This window comes from Natator depressus, chromosome 8 (genome assembly GCF_965152275.1).
Source record: "Natator depressus isolate rNatDep1 chromosome 8, rNatDep2.hap1, whole genome shotgun sequence".
NCBI lineage: Eukaryota > Metazoa > Chordata > Testudines > Cheloniidae > Natator > Natator depressus.
In genome coordinates, this window is record NC_134241.1 from 80,178,856 (window position 1) to 80,198,470 (window position 19,615).

Consider the following 19,615-nt stretch of genomic DNA (forward strand, 5'->3'; position numbering starts at 1 on the left):
AGGGAAAAAAGGCAATTCTTTTATCCAACTTTACAACATGCTTGTTAAAGAGATTTAATTTTGTATTGGGTGGTATCTTCCATGTGAAGTGGGAACTCAGCTTTAAAAGTCAAGTCATTAGAAAATTTCTTAAAGCACATTGCATGCAAATTTGATGCATATTTGTCAATTTATAATTCCCTGTACTGAGATCAAATTAGATCCGTAGCATCAATGCTGGGTATTTGCATTGAGGTACCCCCACGTGAGCAGTGAGCATCTCTGGAGGGGCAGAGCCACCTTATTCTTTACCAAGTACTTTCTTATAAACTATAAACTTTTCTTATAAACTTCTCATTCCATTAGTCCTTTTTTCCTCCCCATGAAATCCCTTCTATTGGCTACCTACCTACCAGTTGCTCACTCTTGAGGGTGCCAACCTCAGGATGGGAACAGAGCCAAGTGAAATAAAAGGGGAAAGTCTGTAGATATCTATGAGAGACACACACACAGATAACAGAAGGACTTCAAACCACCCTGGGAATGAATGAATAAATAAATAAATAATAAAAAGGAAAGCAAACAATGATTGGGCAGCTTTACCTTGTGGGGGCTCAATTCTCCCGCCACAGGATACACAAGTAACCCACTGACTTCAACATATCCTGCAGGGAAAGAAGAGGGCCCCTGGATTTTACATGACTATTTGCTGTTCATTAAAACTCAAGAGTCCTACTCTCCTGCTGCAGGATGCGTGAAATTCCTATTGAAATCAATGGGAATGACTCTTGTATCCTGCGGCACAACTGGGCCCCACTTGAATCGGAGCTATACGTTATGGCACTTAGAACACTGGCTGGTTTACAAGACTGGGAGATATTTCTGAAGGATCATGCTTGCTAATCTGTAAAATATACCCAAAAAATCCTTCCTTTTCCACAGTCATTTAACTAAGATGTAAGTTCTTGGTGGTTTTTTAAATGATATATGCTGAAACAAAATAACGGTATTAGACTAAAAATCATTTCTGTAGAACAAAAAACAGGTGATCTCTTGAGCTTGAACTATGCAGGGGTCGGGGGAAGTTGTTTGCTTTGCTCTGCAAATACTGTTTTGTTCTATTTTCATTGTTTCCCCCTTCCCCTCACTTAAAAAACAACAAAATTGGTAAAGGAAAATAATGGAAGATTTTATGCTGAAGGAAAGTGGGAGATTCAAGAGACATCTGGGTAGTGTTTGCTCTGGCACTTCTTTTCAGTGTCCCCTACTAGGTTGCTGATGGGGGCAAGCAGGAGGGGGTTTCCTATGCTTACATTTAATTTCCAGGTCAAGTATACGTGCATCTAAATCCTGTCCAGATGCTGCCACCCATCTGTATGCACCTTCCAGGTTTGTTTATGAACTGGGCATATACTGCACACCTGACTCATGCCTTATCTCTATGGCAAAAATCATGGAATGCCTCAGTGAGTTCTTTATAAAGAATCCAGTTCTAAACTGAGAAAAAGGGTGGGCTCTGAGTAGACACAAGACTGGGATTCAGGAGATTTTGACTCCATTCCTGGCTCACCCATAGACTTTCTATTTTTCCTTGGGTATGATACCTAGGGCCAAATTGTGAATCCATTATTCACTCTGGTGAGCAGTTATTCTCAGGGATAGTCTGTAGAGCCAGAGATAATTCCTGTGAGTAACTGCTCACAGTGTGAACCAGGAGTTAACAATCTGGCCCTTTACTCCTCTGTGCCTCAGTGTCCACATAAAAATAAATAGGGATGATAATATTTGCCTGCCTCCCAGGCGTATTGTGGGAATGAATCTGTTAATATGATGAGCACTGTAGAAAATCCTAAATACAAGAGTACTTGAAGATTCCTCTGCCAGAAGAGTTAGGTAACGTGGACAACTTCTTATCATCCTGAAAAAGACAACGTAAACTTAATAAAAGGAGAGTAGAACTCTGCACTGGGATTTCTATGGGGCTTAGGAAGAGACAGATGCTATGTCTACACTGCAGAGCCTTTGCTAGCATGGTTTTTTTTTTTTTTTTTTTTTTTTGCTGACATAGCTATGTCAGCTAAAAGGGTGTGATTTTTTCCACACTCCTAGCCAACATAGCTATTCCAGCAAAAACTTTTTAATGCAGACCAGGCTAGAGAATAATGCACATTTCCCAACCCCAGAGGCAGATTCCCAACCCCAGAAATGGGGCTCTTCAAGAATTGGGTGGAGAGAGGCAGCTAACCTTCAGCCTTCTCTACAAGGGGAGATCTTTAGGAGGTGATCATCTGTAGCCATAGTACTGGTCAGACAATCTTGCTAGACCATGTGCCTTTTGGGAAGGACTTCCTTCTCCTCGGGCAGCTTTAAAAATATTGCAAGTGCAAATTTTCTTGTGAAAGTGGCTTTCCAGGATTTCACATGCTTCTCTTGCTATATGCTCTTTGTCTACCATTGGACTTTCCAAACCAGCCATCACTCTAGTATCTCAATACAATTTATTTTCAGTCCCCTTGAAGTTTCCTAACAAACCTCAAAAAAGTTCCTTGGGGCAAAGTCCTACACAATGATCTGGTGGAAAACATCATGTGCACATCCATGAAAAATCAGCAACAAAACCCAGACACACATTTCATTCAGCTCAGTCATTAACAATGATCTAAGAAGTTTTAGCAGCGCACATGTGAGGCAGAAGCGAAGAATTCACAAATCAACAGTTTGGCCCACATTTTCAGAAGATTCAAATTCAAATGCACCTCAGGCCTGGTTGTCAGTAATGCAGATCTTAGGTTAGACCCTCAAAAAATCAGGTCTTGGGTGTCTAAAGTAGGGCAACAAAATATGGAGGCCACTCAAAGCTGGTGGTCACTTTTTGAAAAGCATGGCCTTCTAAATCAGGTTTCTGAACAAATTAAGTAGAAATAGTATTTTCACTTTATATGTATTAAAGTCACGAGGACATTCATCAGCATGCTCTCTAAACACATTTAACTCCCTGCCTGTGCAACTGCATGTACGCTTTCCATCCAACAGCTTGCAATAATGTGGGGGAGGGGATGAAGACTGTAGACAATTCAGGGGTTTAAGGCTGGTACCAAAAAAAAAAAAAATAAAAAAAGGAAAAGGTTGATTTTAATGTTTATCTGATTTGTCTATGATTACATTTCTGTTTATTGTGGCCTTGTGTGTTCTCACCATGTCATTTCCAGTTCCACACTAAAGTTTGTGCTTTATCCTCAATGAGGAAATCTTCAGGTAGGTTTAGTGCAGAAGATTAAGGCTGCATTAAGATTAAGTCTGAAATGTTCTGCTACCAATTAGCCCTCTAGTATTTCTGTAAGCTTTGAATTTTTGATGCGATCAATGACACCAAGTGGAGCCATCTTCTGTGGAGTGGTTATTAAAGATATAAAAATCAATACAAAGATGATACTTGGAAATCTATATCACAAGATAATGAATCACCATGAAAGCCAGCTAAGAAGGAATGTCAGCAAACCAAACAGAAGGTTTGTGCATAACAAAGTATTTGATGCCAGTAGAATTTAAGCTAAATTTTGCATGAGACAGAAGTCTTCAGGCAACACTTATGATACATTTGCATGGCAAGGTTTTAATGAGATGAAGACACAAGACCAACCACACACGGGGCTTTTTGTGCATTAAAGTAAGAGAGGCAGAGAGGGCGAGAGAGAGAGAGAGAGAGAGAGAGAGAAGATAGTTATGGAGACATACACTATTAAGACAATAATGCCATAATTTGACTTTAATGACAAAACAGCATTGAAAATGTTCTCTGTCAGTAATCCTCATTCAATTTCTTCTAAATGAAACATTATTTGCCTGCACCTTAAGTGCTGATTGTTATTGGAGTTGCGTACTGGAGCTTCACAGGATACTCCAAATTTAATTTGAACTAGGGATTGATTCAGTTTCCTTCAAAGCAAGGATTTTTCCTTTCCAAAATAGAGCTAGTGCATGAGTTTGCAAGTTCGTATGGGTTTACTGCTTGACACGATTGTATGTGACATTACAACATTTATGGTATTTTTGCCTTGCACGATGACACACACAAAGAGCCAGAACTAGCAAAACAAATGCTTTGTTGTGTTATTTCTTTGCTTCCCTGGGAAATATACTCCTCACTAAGAGATACTGATATCAAAGACAGCTGTTCACAGTTCAAATCTAGTATATAATAAAACCACTTTCACTTTGAACTTCTAGTATACCATCCATTGGCAGGATCTCAAAGCATTTTACTGAGATTAATTAAGGCACAAAACAGCCCTATAAGGTAAGCATAACACTCTTTTTGCAGATGGGGAAACTGAGGCACATAGGCCATGTGACAGGCAGCATGGTCCAGGAGATACAGCACTGAACAGGTTTCAGAGTAATAGCCTGTTAGTCTGTATTCGCAAAAAGAAAAGGAGTACTTGTGGCACCTTAGAGACTAACCAATTTATTTGAGCATAAGCTTTCGTGAGCTACAGCTCACTTCATCGGATGCAAGCTCACGAAAGCTTATGCTCAAATAAATTGGTTTGTCTCTAAGGTGCCACAAGTACTCCTTTTCTCTTAGCACTAAACAGGGACTCAAGAGACCTGGTCCTGTCACTAACTTACAGAGTGACCTTAAAAAAGTCACGTCACCTCTTGGTGCCTCTTTTTCCCCCGATGCTCTTAGTCTGTCTATTTAGATGGCAAAATCTCTGGGTCATGAACTATCTTTTCCTAGGTGCTTGCACAGTACCAGCCCAGTGAGAACCTAACCTCCTTTATGGCCTCTAGATACTACTGAAATACAAATAATAAATTATATTAATAAATGCCATGCTCAAGGCCACACAGGAAGTCTGGCAGAGCCAGAATGAAAAACCAGATCATGTAAAAAGAAAAGGAGTACTTGTGGCACCTTAGAGACTAACCAATTTATTTGAGCATGAGCTTTCGTGAGCTACAGCTCACTTCATCGGATGCATACTGTGGAAACTGCAGAAGACATTATATACACAGAGACCATGAAACAATACCTCCTCCCACCCCACTCTCCTGCTGGTAATAGCTTATCTAAAGTGATCATCAAGTTGGGCCATTTCCAGCACAAATCCAGGTTTTCTCACCCTCCGCCCCCCCCCCCCCCACACACAAACTCACTCTCTTGCTGGTAATAGCCCATCCAAAGTGACCACTCTCTTCACAATGTGTATGATAATCAAGGTGGGCCATTTCTTGATGATCACTTTAGATAAGCTATTACCAGCAGGAGAGTGGGGTGGGAGGAGGTATTGTTTCATTGTCTCTGTGTATATAATGTCTTCTGCAGTTTCCACAGTATGCATCCGATGAAGTGAGCTGTAGCTCACGCTCAAATAAATTGGCTAGTCTCTGAGGTGCCACAAGTACTCCTTTTCTTTTTGCGAATACAGACTAACACGGCTGTTACTCTGAAACAGATCATGTAAGTCTCATTCTTGTCCTTCACTCACAAGACCATCCTTCCCCCGAAAGCCCACAAAAGCTCTCATTCTTAAATCTTTTCCTGCGGTACAGATATGCACCAACACTGTTTCTATTTTCCCTTTTCGGGACTATATTGTTATATTTTCCTTTTCAGGAGTATTCACTTTCATTCAGCAGGATTAGGACACTTGCTTTTTAGCGTTGTATTGTGGCACAATAGTTATCAATGCTTCTGTTTCCTTGTTTCTCCCAGACACACATAGCTATCGCATTTGCAGCTGTTAAGTAACAACACTCGCGGATAATCATGCTCACAATCACAGCTTATTGTGCTTTTAACAGGACGCTAAATGCGAGGCGGGTATTCTTTGTTAATCAGTAACTCACTGCTGATTTACAGATAGGCATTTTAGGTTTTCTTCCCTCCCCTTCCCTCCCCCCATGTTCCCCTCCAAACTACTATGCCAACACATCAAACCAGGGGACTAATGGATCAGCTCCTGCTGTAAATGTGTGTCACTCCAATGAGATTTACGCTGATTTACACCAGCCCAGGATCTGGCCTAATTACCTTTTGTCCTGGACCTAAAGGCAGGCAGGGAGCATGCTGATAACCCCATTGCTGTGCATCAGCGCTTGGCTGGAGCAGGAGCGGCTCATTCCTGAGTCACCAATTCATGGTGGAATTCCTCCAGAACTGGCTTTAAAAACCAACAACTGCATAACAATGATGTTATTTAAAAGCAAAAATAAAAATAAAATAAAATAAAAAAGAACACCTTGTATAGTTTTTTAACTAGTCATTACAGTTTTGGCTTCCCTCCCTCTTTACCCCCTGGGGCTTTGAAGGCAAATGAACTATTCAGTAGCATAAAACAAGGCGAATTAGAAGAGGCTTCAGTAAAACACAGACCTCTGGCCTGCAACGTTTTTCACATGGCACAAAATGTTCTTCACTGCAGTTTTAAATCTTCCAGCTTCGTGATTGTTCTGACACCTCTTTATTGTCCCTTTCAAGTGCAAATGCCTAGGTATCCTTGCTAGCAATGTGTTCACAGGCTGCGTTCACCGGCTGGGAGAGCTTCCTCTTCTTCAGCTGCATCTGTACAATTTACATCTGTCCCTGTGCCGCTGCTCAGAGGCTGCAGAAGGGCAATGAGACCCCCCCCCACACACACACACACACACAGAACGGCAGCTCGTGGAGGCCGGTCTTCACAGCCTTCAGAGAGGCAACCCGCCGCTGTATTTTCCACAGCAGGCACCCGATGAAGTGAGCTGTAGCTCACGAAAGCTTAGGCTCAAATAAATGTGTTAGTCTCTAAGGTGCCACAAGTCCTCCCGTTGTTTTTGCGGATACAGGCTAACACGGCTGCTACTCTGAAACCCAGCCAATGTGGTTTACTCCGGGAAGGGCGAGGAGCGGTAATGTGAACATTTCGAAGAGACGCCTCTACAATGTGTGAAGTGAGTTCCCTGAGCGGTCTCACTCCTGTGATAGCCTTTGCACTGCTGATGAATATTCAGGGCCCCAGTCTGAATGTCTCCGTTCGGGCATTCATAGCCTCCTGTGTGTGGCTCAGAAAGGGGGCATGGGCCTGCTTTGTGCAGCATTGGGTGTCAGAAAGAGATGGCCAAATACTTTCTTACCTGTGAAATTGATATTATTCCTTTCATAGCACCTCCAGGAAAGAGTGCCCTGACAACAGGACAGCCTCTCCCTGAACTCCCCATTATCCAGCAATATGCTGGGAATATTTTAACAAGGGGCTCCCTCAAAAATTATCCACCTTCGCCTATGATAAACCCCAGGTACCAGGGTGTGTGTTCTCACACACACAGGGATAAGACACTGGGGAAGCTCTATATTTGCTTCCCCGATCACTTTCACCTAGGATGGAGGCAACACCACTTGATAAACAAACACATTATGTGGTCTATGCTGGAAGTGTCTACAATTTGTTCCTGAATTTTTTTTTTCTGATTATAACTATGTGCTGTATTGTTGGAATAAACTGTCTCACTTGAAAGAGGATGAAAAAGACCAAAAAGGTGGAAAAGACCGAAGGAGATTCTGGGACGTTTTCCCTTTCTCCCATGAAAATGATTGGGATAAAGCTGCCATTTTGGCACAATGTGGTTCACTGCAAGAACAAACAAACAAACAAACAAAAAGGTGCTCTTCAGTTAAAGTCTAGGGGACTAAGTCTGGCCAGAATAGAGTTGCCGTATTTCAGGTTCCCAAAAAGAGGACCCTGCAGGGGATTGGGGGGGGGGGGGGGTGGGAGCTGGAGGGGGTACCTGTGGCAGGGGTTGGAAGTAGTGTTGCTCCCTGTCATGGTGGCAAGGCAGCTGGCGCAAGCCCAGGACACAGCGACAGCCATCAGTCAGCACCTCCCTGTGGGACCCACGCCCCAGCCTGGTTGGGTGGAATCTGGCAGCTGCGGCTGCAGGGCAATGGACCAATCAGCTGCCAATGCAGAGGAGGGACCAACCTGGAAGCAGACCAATCAATGTTCTTTCTGAGCTGCAGCCATCTGGTCTGAAAAAAATCCTGAACATTGTCTATTATTTGAAAAATCCACCTGGACAGAGGCTCAAAAATGAGGCAATGTCCAGGAACACCTGGACATATGGTAACCCTTGGCCAGAATATGTAGCTAAGAAGAGTCCATACCCTGAAGAGCTTCCTATGTGTATGTACAGCACCTAGCATCAGGGGCTCCTGATCCTGGATGGGACTTCTAGGTGCTACCATAATGCAAATAATATGTAACAATAATAATGGCTTAGCAGTGTCCAAAGCAGGGATGATTTGCATTAACTGCAGGCATTCCAAGACTCCTTTCAATTTGGTGGCAGATATGTATTTTATTAAACTATGTAGATATACCTATTTCTAAATAATCACCATATGGAACCTCCAGTATGGAACCAGGCAAGGCACTGGTATAACATGTAGTGTATCCAATTCCTATGCTTTTTCTCAGCTGAGGTTACTGCTGCAATATTCACTCTAAAACCATGGTGAATAGCAATAGTTTCCATGCTTTGTTGTTTTTAATTTGTTGTGTCTTTCAGGAACCAGGAGATGAGCTGAATGAAAGCCACCAGGGGGGAGCTTGTGGTACTAGGCCATCCTGCTGCTCAACTAAAATAATAAGTTATCATATGCTTTATCTCAGTGACAATGCTATCGGATTATAGTATTGTTCCTTGTTTTACTAGCAAAGCATAATTGCGTATGATAGGGGCTCTCCATGGACCACCAGAACAGACAAAGAACATTAAGAGGGACTCGGAAGCTGGGAGGAGAAGCAGTCATGGGAAGATCTTTTTTTCTGTTTTGCAGAATGAAAAAGTTGGAGAACTACTAGCATTCCCCTTCACCATTATGTCATATGTCTGCATGTTCTTTATTTAGAAAGGAGAATGTGAACCACGTCATTACAAATTCAGCTGAAGCCTGCATTCTCAGTCCTTCTGACCCCAACCTCTACCTTATTGTCTTTTTTATATCATGTCTAAAATTAGCTTGACATCTCTTCCTTTTATCTATTTTGGGAGGCACCTCGACATTTTTGGTTGCCAAAATAACTATTAATCATAATAGTACACAGTGCATTAATGTTTCTAGTATTAATGCAATTTGTTAAGAGGACTCTCTCTTTCTAAACATAGAACCTAATTTTCTAGAGTATTTTTTCTCCATTTTAGAGAAGTTGGCGCCTGTAAATAAAAAAAGATCAGTCTCCATGTATAGTCAGTCCTTAAACCTCTAGTGGCTGAGGAGGAGTTCATTGTGGTGATGTTTTTTTCTATTTGTATATTTTAGGTTGACACCTACCCTGCTATGGCCTGGAGACTGCCCACAAGCTTATTTCATTTCACTGCTACATTCTATCAGATGGATTACCGCTGCACTCATATAAATTTGAGCCAATGGCCTATCCATGGAAGACACAATGCCCCAACCACCCAAGCTGTTTAGTCCCTCCCTTAAATAGCATTTTCCAATGCACTTTATAAACTCCCAGCACTCTCCCTTCAGCTGTACCATTTACTTGCCTTGCTCTCATGGAGATAAATGTTTAGGGTAATATTTTTGTTAATATTTTTGTTAAATATTTTTGTTACTTCCCAAATGAAGTAAACATACAAAAGATAAATTTGTTGCAGAAAATCTAGAAGTACCCAGAGTCAAAGATGAAAGACCACAAGCTGACTGAAATTGTTGACAAGCAACAGTGTAATAAGAGCATCGCAATGGTGGAAGAATTAGATTGAAATATGCACAGTAAAATGCTTGCATACACAGGTGGATTTAAGCTCCTGTTCTACTATTTTTCTTACTAAAAATATAGCCACAGTATTAGAAATAAGGTAATTAAAGAGGACTACTAGGAGAGATGGTAAAGGGAGACTTTCAAACAAACAAAAAAACAAACCTTCATAACAATTGAGGTAGTCCCCTGACGCAGAAATAGGTACATGCAGAACAGACATAAGCAAGAAGCTCACCTGTTGGGCAAACTCTGGCAAATAAAGAACACTGTTCAACTCAGTACGATCATCATCCAAGTAGGATGCAAGCAGGGAAAAGGTTTATTAGCAACCCCTGAAAAGCTTTTCAAACTCACCTGGCACTCTTGTCAGCCCCTTGACTCTATGTGCCAAATGGCACTTGCCTCGCTCTCAAAAGGCAGCATAATTTTTAATTGCTATCCTTAGTGCACTTAAAGCAACGTCAGCAGTCACCCCACTCCGTTGCCTTATGCTTCACACCACCTGGGGCTGGCACAAATCCCTTCAATTGGCAAGGCACTGTGACTTTCTTTTCCCTTGCAGCTGTTTTGTGAAGAGTACAATGATTTATATTGTCTCCTTGAAGTGCTCAAGTGGCTGCATATGATGCTGCTGTCTAGGGATTGGAACTTGGGGTCCTGAGCTTGCCTGCAGCCTCAGGGGGTGACAGGAAGACCACACTGAAGAATAGGGGTGGGAGTTGGAGAAAGAAGACCTAATTGAGCTCCATCTAATCCAGAAATAGCATTGAAGTTGAGAGGGAGCCATGACCATCTCTCCTTGGCCAGAAAGGCTTTGAGGAAGGGATAACAGGGAGCAGGGTTGAGGAAGAGATTTAAATGAAGTTCCCCATAATATTACTTAGAAGCTTTTATGGATCACTTACCCAGGCTTAGACTCCATAGCGCTCAGCACCAGATGAGGAGATGTCCCAAGAGTTGAGTTCTGCCACCTACAGCAAAACCAAAAACAAACGAACAAACAAAAAGCCATTAGTTGGTTTAAAAATGCAACAGCAAACAAACATTAACAGGATTTAAAATAAACATGGTAAGTTCAATTACATCCCTAGCCACAGTGAATAGTTTGATCTATATGTATCTGACAGAGGGAAGGACATGGGGGATTCTTCTTCTTGGTTAGTGAAGCTTGAGGAGAGCCAGAAGGATCTCACAGACAAGGAAGGAAGGAAAAGGTGGCTGAATGATTTCAGGAGCTGAGCAGCGTGACAGAGCAGGTGGAGAGCTGCTGCTAGCCCACCTAACTCAGGGAGGGGGTTAATTAAAAAATCAATTTGCAATCTTCTGTAATTAGTTTGAAGAGAACCATCATTGCCACCTGCTTGTATTGATTGTGACAATACAGGTTAGCCACTGGAAAGCTGCCACCACCATTTTAAAAGTGCATTTCTTTCTTCATCTGGAGGGTAGTCTGCTGCCTTTGGAGCTTGAAGGAGGAGGTCTGAACTCTTCCCCTAGCATCTGCTCCTTCCATAAGCAGAGATCCAGTGGAAAAAAGCAAAGGGTTGTTTTGATTTGCAAGCCATTGCTTTCTTTCATGTTTTTTTTTGAGTTGGCATTTGCTCCTCTGACTGGAACAGGCACTCAACATATTAGGGCAAAACTTTACCCTTTTGTTTCCCACCTCTGGCTGGTGTTATACCTCTGTTCTTTCTGAAATACACATCACATTTCTCTTACATCTCAAACTGGTGGCCAAGGTAACTGCAGATGAATCAAAAGTGACTTAGCTCACAAGTTATTAGAAACTGTCTCATCATCTTGTAAATTCTGGCCAAATCCTGCTCTGTTATGTTAGCCAAAATCTGAAGACGTTCCATTTAAGTCAAGAGTGCTGGATCTTCAACTAATGTAAGCCAACATAGTAATATTGCAGCTAACAGTGCAGTTTACACCAGCTGGGGATCTGGTCCTGGAATCAACAGAGCTATTCCCTGGGTGTAAACAAGAACAGAACATTGCCCTCCATCTCACTATGTGCGCCTGTCTGGCCCTGCTTCCCCCTGTCTTTCTCCATCCTCATCCCTGGCTTCCTTGACTGATGGGAACACCCAGACCATCCCTCTGCTAAATGAAGCAGGCAAGTATTTTTTACTCACTTTTATTCACCTTTAGCAATGTGTATTTTATTTGTGATCCTGTGTGTCTATTATTTGTTGTTCTTTAAGCAGTTCATGTGTGTTTGAGAACCAGGACATGTTTTACACATTTACAATCTGATCAAAAACAGTTCAAGAGTAGAAAAAGGCAAGCTGGAAATAAAAAAAAAGTTCAGCCATGATAGTTTGGAAAAGTTTGGTTGGCTGACCCAGTGGCTAACTTAACCCATAACATTTTATTCCCATGTCAGTCATTCCTTGGTTAGGAGAAAAGGCCTAATTTCACTTTATATGGATCCCTGCTGCTGAACTAGCAGTAGCTCGGGTCTCAAGAATTCCCATTCAGCCTAACTTGGCCAAGAAAACATTCCACTAAGCGGCGATCTAACATCTGATTTTCTTCTCCTTGAATGATATATAAAGGTAATTTAACCCTCTTTCTTAATTTTTAAAAAATCTGGTTTTACAGTTCACATCCCAAGTATTAACAAGGGGGAAATGTAGGCCGTGGACAGGACACATGACCAGGAGACAGAAAACCTGGTTTTCTTCTCAGTTCTGCCACTGAATCACCGGGTTGCCTTGGGCAAGAGACTTAACCTTCCCAGGCATTGGTTCCTAAAGGGATAAAATGGGGATAAAGACACCACCCTCTCTGAAGTGCTTTGAGATCCTCAGTGCTAAGTAATATTACTACGAGGCTGAGGCTATACTGTGTTTTTTTGAAAGTGAAAACTGTGTATTTTAATCCCAGAAGAAGCATGTTTTCAGCTTAGAATTCAACTTTATTTACAACTGAACCCTGATGACAACATCATTTATTTACTTAACAACAATTCTGCATTAGGCACCATGAGGGTGATTCATTGTCTGTTACATTTATCAGTATAGTACAGTGAAAGAGGAGTTGAACTGCTGCTCAGATACATCAGCAATGCAAGTTGCAGTCTAATAATGTGGTAAATGCTGCCCTCTGGCTCAGGTTGGCAATGGTCACTTATTTAAAAAAAGGACCATTTTGTATTAAACAGGGCAGGGGTTGGGGGTTCAACAGCTGTCAGAACTCTCCTTAGAATTTAATTTAAAAGGCTAACTGCTCAAAGCATATACGGTTAGAAAACAACATGAACATGCGTTCAGGGAATAGTCATATTACATATAGTAATATATATATATATATATTTTTCCAAATATCCATAAAGAAGGGGAAGTACTCATTTTAATATAGCTTTATCTTGAACAGGATGAGTAAAGGATTCACGTCCGCATTAAGTTAAAAATTTCACAGTATTTTCCTTTGACGATTCAAGAAGGCATACAACTTATTTCTGTATATAATTTTACAGTTTTAGACAACATATAATATGATAAAGTAAAGTTACAATGTGGCACATAAATCCAAACACTGGAGGATAAAACTAGTTCATAGCATCACTGCACTGAAAGCTTCCAATGAGAACGTTTGCACATCTGTGGACACACAGCACCTTGCCAGAGTGGTAAAGATTAAGCCGTAATTATTCTTCTTAGGAAATTGTAGCTTTTAAAAAATTATTTAGGTGACCAGCAAGAGAGTCTCTGAGCAAAGGAAGAGAATATAATGATTTCTTGTCCTCATGCTCCTAAAAATTTTGACAGGTTTCAGAGTAGCAGCTGTGTTAGTCTGTAACCGTAAATTTTTGTTAGTCTCTAAGATGCCACAAGTACTCCTTTTCTTTTTTCTAGAAATTTTGGCCCTTTTTTCTTATAAAATTTGGGCCTTATTTTACATTGTACTGCACCCATGGGTGGTCATTGTACTCATTTTGCACTGGTATAAAAGTACTACCATTGTGATATGGTAACATTTTACAGCCACTTTACACTGGGGTGAAGGACTATAAAAGGTTGAAGGCAATGGAAAATCCAGCCCTGTGACTTCAAGTCTTAAAGCCCATCTTCTTAAAATAGAAGCAGGAAGAGAGACTGTCTGCTTTGCATCGGAGGAGGATGCACACAATGTATTGAACACAAGGGCAGTATTTCTCCTGGGAATATTTCCAATTTAGGTAAAAGGGCAGTAGCCTTTTTCTGTAATTCCAGAGAAAAGTTCAATTGACTTTAGGAAGAAAGTTCAGAGCAGATTAGAGGATGACCATCTCAGAATCAAATTGCAAATAGGAAAGAGTAATTGATAGGGCTTTTAGTTCACTGATCCTGTGCTCTGACATAAGAGTAATTAAAAAACAACTCTAACAGGTGAAAAGAACAAAGAAATTTAACTGAAAATTTCAAAGGAAGAATTTTTAGAGGCTGTGAATTCAATACTCAAGTTCAAAGGACCTAATGGGATGTGGTCAGGAGAGCTCAGAAGCTAAATACTCTGTGCAACCTTATCATGTGCTTCCAGCAGCACCTGCAGCGGCAATTGGCACTCAGACAATGAACACTAAGAATCCTTCAAAATGTGAAAAGTTGAGGCAAACTGAAAATCTTTTAGCCTAAGCGTCTGTCTCTATGACAAAAGGCAAATGTTACACTAATTCCATAATACTGTAGATAAAAGGAGGTAGAAGAGTGTTTAACATGTCTTACTGTAAAATACCTCCAATTAATTCTTACTATCCCTCTTTATTAAAAGAGGAAATCTATTCAAGTTAACACCAGGCATCCCTGGTGGCTGCATTAAGCCTTGAATTGGCCAGAGACAGAGGAGGTAGATGTAGAAACATCCTTCACTACACAGAGCAGGCCTAAACCTGGGTCCAGCTGAGTCTTCTGCACAGAGCTCCCAGGAGGCGTGTGGCTGTGGGCCATTTAGGTGCTACACAGTTAGATGCTAACATGGATTCCAAGGGGGCGAGCATCCGCCTTGAGGTGGCCATGTAATTAGAGCTGACTACAGGATGACAATTCCGTTCCATTTTGTAGCAACTGTTTGAGGGTTCTAAATGTTTTTATTGTACAGTGGAATGAAAACAAAACCTTTCAAACATTTTTGCACAAAAGGGATTACATCAAAACGTCCCTTTTTGAATTGAAACAAAAGGGATGTGGGTAGCCTGGTGGTTAGGGTTGTGGGAGATCCAGATCCAAGTCCTTGCTCTGCCTGACTCAGAGTGATCAGTGTTGAAAAACTTTGCTCTAAAAGAGGCAGCATGGAGACTGAAACCTGGGTGTCCCCAATCCTAGGCCAGTGCAGTAACCACCAGGCTATAGAGTGAGCCGCTCTCAAAATAGATACAGCTACATGAAGTGTTTTGATTTTGACAAAAGAGTTTGTTTCAACTTGGTCTACATATAATGCTTATATCACTGCCTTCCTTTCCCAAGGGCAGTCATAGGTGTGGCAATGAATGGAGTGGGAGGAAAAAGACACACCTGCAAGCTGTCTGTGTATATAAGTACAGGAACTGGTTTTGTCTCCCACCCTCATCATTACACAGGTGTTACTACAGCCCTACGGATGTCCCAGCTGGTGAGAGATATGTACAGTGCTGCTTCCTGACTCCTGCAAGCAGGCACATAAACTTCCATTAATAAAACAGGTCACCTTGACTCCCTTTACACATCATGCTGAGCTTCTTCAGGCTTACAAGCCATTGGAAGAACTGGGGCTAGGACTGGACCCCTTGTTATGTTAAGTTGATTAACTGTTGCCTTGCCTTACTTTATATATCGATTTTTTAGAAAGGTTAGTGGGAAGAGCAGTTGTAAAGGAGAGTCAGCACTTTTCCCACCACCCCTGGCCTCGGCTCTCCCACTGTTAAACTGAAAATCCATTGCACAGCAGTAAGTGTACAACAAAATTTGTGAACCCTGCAACTGATTCAAAAGGAACAATCAATTAAATAGAAAACTTTCTAGTATGTGTTTCTATTTCCTTTAATAAGAAACTAGCTAGCTCAGCAGCCATTCTAAACATTCCTCAAGGTACATTAATGGGATCCACCCATCTTAATCTGCCTGCAGGAAATGAAGTTAAAAAAGAAAAAGAATCTAAAGAAAGAAGTACTTCCTAATTGTCTAGACTCTACACTACCACTTACGTCACTGAAGGGTATGAATAAGCCAACCCCCCTGAGCAACATAAGTTACATGGACCTAAGTGCTGGTCTGGACAGCACTATGTCAGCGGGAGAACCTCTCCCGCCGACATAGCTACTACCGCTCCTTGGGAGGTGCAATCATTAAGTCGAAGGGAGAGCTCTCGTCTGTCGGCTTAAAGCGGTTACACTAGAGAATTTACAGTGATGCAGATGCAAGCTCTGGTGATTTTGGAGGTTGCAAACATCCATCTCACCTCCTGTGAATCTTTTGATGGAGGCCCTGACAGCTTCTTTTGCTCACAATGCCAACAAACTGATTGGACATTAGAATTCTCTGATGGCCACTTGTCCTGGTTGATGTAGCCTGGAAAAGAACTGTAATTCAATCTAACAGACATCATGCAACATTACTGCTGATCTGGGGAAGATGGGATATTGGTGAACAACTTTCAATAAGGATGTTCACCACCTGAGCACAAAGCTCAGGAACCCCTCTCCCCCCACCAAATCATGCTTTCAGCGCTTAGTCTTGATTCTTTCTGGGAGGTGAAAAGACGCACATACAAAACATAACCCAACCAGTCAATTCCAAAGTCCTTTTTGCAATTGATAACTCATTTGTTACCCTGGAAAAAGACTTTATAATTGAATATCAGAAAATCTACATTGGCTAGCTATTACTTCATGTTCAGGAAGAGGTAAGCAAAACACGTTTCCACTTTGTTTTGTCTTCGTGCTTGGACATTTTCCTCTCACATGTATTAGTGACCATGCTGGTATTAAATGGCTTTTTTCCATTTGTTGGTTAGAAAGTCTTTCTAAGCAATTTTCTAATAATAGTTTAAAAATAATATTCCCAAATGTAAATAATGAATAGCAAATTAGTTGGGGAGGAATTAAAAACCTGGCCTCTACTAATGGTTATAACCAAAGAGTGCAATTACCAGTACATTTTGTATGTAAACCTGTCTCTAGCCTTGTGAAATCCCCAAATCTGACACACAAAAAACAGAGCTCTCTCACTGCCATGGCTGGGTATCTTACTATCTGATATGAACTGTAGCTGTTAGAGTGGTGAACTGGAGATGTTATTTTATAGCTATAGAGAGAACTTTAATTTTCAAATCTGTGTTCCAGGAAGAGAACCCCCCAGGTGAAGTCTTCATTAATTCATTGAGCGACACTGTTCCATAAGAAGGTGTTTGCTCCAATTCTTAACAGAAGGTAGGGGACACTTTGTAGAGCACCCAAGTGTTTAATGGTAGACCTTGTGGTCTCTTCAGCTAATTTTTATGTTTTAGGTTTTTGTATCAAATTTAAAGAACTCAACCCTCAGGCAAAGTCCAAAGGTTTATTCTGAAATGGGAACAAGATCTTTGAAAAGCTCTCTCATGTACCCTGTGGAAATTAGAAAAAGGAAATTAAAACGATCAACTGAAGTGAAGGAAAACTGAAGCTAATCGTGTAAATTTAAAATGCAGCTAAGTATGTGCCAGTGTCTGGACTTGAGAATGAGATAATAGACAGCATGCTAATGAAGACAGCAATTGGACTCGCAGAGCCATAGATGAGAAAGAGGGAGAAATGAAGAGTCACACACCTTTCTTTGCTGGGACATGATACCCACACTGGCCCTGTAGCCACTGGCTGGAATCAAGGACAAACTCCTTTCAGGGAGATGTTAAATACTAGCTGATAGCTAGCTGGGCTGAGAGAGAGAGAAAGAGAGAAGGAGAGTGGTAATAAATATAGTTTTCAGGCTACATAACATTCACCACAACTATGGCCATCCTTATGACACTCTGGTTTAAGACTGTTTTAAAGGGGCAAGATCAGAATCAGATCTACACCTGGAGCCAACCTAGCTATGCTTTTCATAGTGTTTTAGTCCGGCTGCGTCTATATTCTCTTGAACAGCTATTTTGTTTGTGATTCTCTGTATTTTTGCCCTGAGCCAAATGGGCTTTGCTTTCACTTAAGACACTTGGCATTGCTTGCCTAGACTACCAGTGGGAACAGTCACTGCTGGCTGCCTTGGAGAGATGTAAACTGCCCTCTGATCTTGAGAGATAAAAGAATGAGGCAACAGGCATGAGCACCTAGGCAACAGAAGGGGATTGTAAATATGCTGTGTCTGTGAGGAAGGTGACTACAGTCAAGTGCAGCCACAGGGAGTTTGACCTAAAGCCCACTGGAGTCATACAGTTTACTTCAATAGACTCTGGATTAGACTAAGGTTATGTCTACACTGGCAGAGTTACAGCACCAGCAGTTACAGCAGTGCTCAGAGAGCGCTGAAGGGAAACCGCTGTTATGTGTTCACACTGTCAGCTGCCAAGTGTGTTCACACTTGAGGCACTTGCAGCGGTATTCAGAGCGGTGCACTCTGGGCAGCTATCCCACAGAGCATCTCTTCCTCTTCTGCCGCTAAGAGTTGTGGGAAGGCGGAGGGAGTCGTGGGGCATCCTGGGTCCTGTCCCGGTGCCTTGTGATGCATTGCTTCACATCCCAGCAATCCCTGTACTTCCGTCTGCATTTGGCACCATCTTTCAATGGTTTTTGTATGCATGCTCTGCCTCTTCGGTCTGCAGGAATGAATTCTGCACTGTTGCTCTGACTAACACGCCACGAGTGGCAGTGGGGTTATTCCTTAAACTACAAAGGCAAGAGGAGTGTGACATTGATCTCACCACGCATAGTAGCTATGACACAAGATTGTTTGTGGCATTCACGGAGGCGCTGACCACAGTGGAATGCCACTTTTGGGCTCAGGAAACAAGCACTGAATGGTGGGATCACATCGTCATGCACGTCTGGGATGACTAGCAGTGGCTGCAAAACTTTCGGGTGAGGAAAGCCACATTCATTGGACTGTGTGATGAGCTCTCCCCAGCCGTGCAGTGCAAGGACATGAGAATGAGAGCTGCCTTGCCATTGGAGAAGCACGTGGCGATTGCACTGTGGAAGCTGGCTACTCTGGGCTGCTACCGATCGGTCACTAACCAGTTCGGAGTGGGAAAGTCGACCATTGGACTCGTGTTGATGGAAGTGTGCAGGGCCATTAATCACATTCTGCTCTGAAAGACCGTGACCCTGGGTAATGTGTGTGACATTGGGGATGGCTTCGCACAAATGGGCTTCTCTAACTGCGGAGGGGCAAAAGATGGCACACATATTCCAATTCTGGCACCAGACCACCTAGCTACTGAGTACATTAATCGGAAGGGATATTTCTCTATGGTTCTTCAGATGCTTGTGGATCACCGTGGGTGTTTCACGGACGTTAACGCAGGCTGGTCCAGAAAGGTGCATGACACACATATCTTTCAGGACACTGGCCTGTTCAGTAAGCTGCAAGCAGGGACTTTCTTCCTGGACCTGAATATCACTGTAGGGGAAGTTGAAATGCCCATTGTGATCCTGGGAGACCGCACCTACCCCTTAATGCCATGGCTTATGAAGCCATACATGGGGAACCTTGACAGCAGGAAGGAGTGGTTCAACAACAGGCTGAGCAAGTGCAGAATGACTGCTGAATGTGCTTTTGGCCATTTAAAGGCCCGCTGGCGCTGCCTATATGGGAGGCTGGACCTGGCCGATGACAGTATTCCTATGCTGTACGCTCCATAATATTTGTGAAGGGAAGGGTGAAAGCTTCACTCAGGGCTGGAGTGCAGAGGCTCAGTGTCTGGAGGCTGAGTTTGAACAGCCAGAGACC

At 42.2% G+C, this 19,615-nt stretch overlaps 1 protein-coding gene across 1 annotated transcript in view; it reads right to left on the reverse strand.

The window, feature by feature from the left end:
• The window catches only part of ADGRL2 (adhesion G protein-coupled receptor L2), a 473,176-nt gene that overhangs the window by 371,240 nt on the left and 82,321 nt on the right, over positions 1-19,615 (reverse strand). The window contains exon 2 of the mRNA XM_074961433.1: positions 10,637-10,702. The gene's annotated coding sequence lies outside the window, so the exon portion shown is untranslated. The remainder of the gene's footprint in view (positions 1-10,636; positions 10,703-19,615) is intronic.